Below are 2160 nucleotides of genomic sequence, written 5' to 3'. Positions count from 1 at the left end.
TTTATCGCACTAACACAATTTCTCACCAAATATTAAACTTAAGCTACGAGCTAGATTTTTCACTGGCTTTGCGCAGCGTTGTGCGACGCTATGAGTTCACGCTACGAGTAATACAAAATACCACTTTCGTTTTCACCTGCACTTGCCACACAATGCGTGCTTAGCTTTTCAAAATTAATTTCATTTCCATTGCGATGTGACAAAATTTGATTAATTCATGTATAAGTAGTATCACATATACATATGTACAAACATATAAGGTATTATATGACATACCATAAATATGCATAAATATTTACGCTGTCGCATATGACTAATTAACAAACTAATTTAAAATTTTGAATTCGAAAGAAATTCATTAGCGATACGATATGATCACGTACATTTGTAGTTGTGTTGAAATTTACCAGCTTACGGGTTGTAATTCAAAATATGTATGTACATAAATTGTAAATGCAATGGAAAGCTAAGTTCATAAATATATATATATATATATAAAGTAAGCAATTTGGTTGCTTGGTGACAGTAGAATAAAAACGAAGTTCGACAGAAGAAAAGCTTCAATAAAAAGTTGCAGGGGAACACTAACATTTTTTTTTTAGATATAAAGTTTAGATTCTAAACGAAAGAGCTATATCTACTACACAAGGCATCACCAATTTTGGTGCGGCAAATGTTAAAGCTATTTTTGATAGATTTTTCGGTGTTGAGTCCGTAGGTACTATCAGCTCCCATCAGCTTCAGGGGACACAATGTCAAATAATCACGTTTTTGTCAATGTTTGAGTAGATCGAGTAAAGAAAAAAAGCGGTAGCACCTTCCACTTAGGCTTAAATTAGAGCTTGCATTTTTGACACAAATCTTAGAAAATCCCATCCCTGCACCTCGAACTGAAGGTCACTTATAGTCATTTATTGACAAACCCGGACTGATTTTGGCGAAGTTGGAGTACCTACCACAATTAAATAAAAGGTGATAGAATTTTCTACTTGTAATTTAATTAAAACTAAGAAAATTTCATTTCTGTATAATTACCTAATAGTCCTGGGTAGTAAATTTTGTATCCCAAAATATTTGGCTATAAGCAACCTTCTTTTATGGTATTTTCAGGGATTGCTTATTGTTCTTTGCTAGAGATTTTCAAACGATGCCAAAGGCAGGTTTTTCTCAAAATTTCGAGTTGATGGGAACTTTTTTGTTTACGCATTCGTAATCAGCACAAACGAAAATTCTTTTAAAAAAGCTTTAACATATGTCGCACCAAAATTTATTTCCTTCTTTTGTATAACTTTTGTGGTAAAGAAACATTTGTTTTCGCTCGTAAATCGATGCACTTTCCAAAAAACATATACACATGCACCAATTAAAAGAACCCAAAAAAGAGCTGATTATAAAAAGAAAATACTTATAGCTACCAATGGGACGTTATCATATTCAAATAGGCAATTGCATTTTTTGTCGATTTTTTTTTAATTTCCCTTGGGATGCATGATCGTTAAGATGAAGTCTCTACGATGAGCAAAACGTTTTGATAAATTATATCCCTGACGAAAAAAGGGGGAAAAATTGCTTGAATACGAGTTAGCTTATTTCATGTATAGAACTCATAAAAAATTTGAAGCCAATCGAAAGTGTGACACCAGATATGGTTTCCGATATGAAAAATAATGCCTCACTACATTTCTTGCAGAATGACAATTCTCATAAAATCAATCTGGATCACTTTTAAGTATTGTTCAACTGAGTATCACCATGTGACTTAGTTTGCCAAAATTTGTGTCTGAAAAAAAAAACAAACATTAAAATATCACAAATAATTGCTGTCAAAGATTCGTATCGTCCTATACTTCACTTCTCTTATACAAAGAACATTTAACCAAGTTTTAGATATCGACACTTAACTAACTCCTGTTTCCACTACTCGGCACCAAACAACCAAAAAAAAAAAGTTCCGTACGTCATGCGGACAGCGCCCGTCGTGTCGGTTGGACGGGAAAAGAGGGTAAAAAACCGTTGGGATTAATTAAGTAATTAATTAGTTAATCTCTTGCCTATTCAGAATACGACTTTTAATTGAAACACTATAAAAACTAAGCACATTTCGAGATCACAGATTTATGGAGTCTTCTTCGACACTTGATTGCAACTAAATAAATTTCT

Source organism: Rhagoletis zephyria, unplaced genomic scaffold (genome assembly GCF_001687245.7).
Source record: "Rhagoletis zephyria isolate East Lansing unplaced genomic scaffold, Rhagoletis_zephyria_1.1 Rzeph_scaffold_02531, whole genome shotgun sequence".
Classification (NCBI taxonomy): Eukaryota; Metazoa; Arthropoda; class Insecta; order Diptera; family Tephritidae; genus Rhagoletis; species Rhagoletis zephyria.
This window is presented reverse-complemented; position numbering follows the sequence as displayed.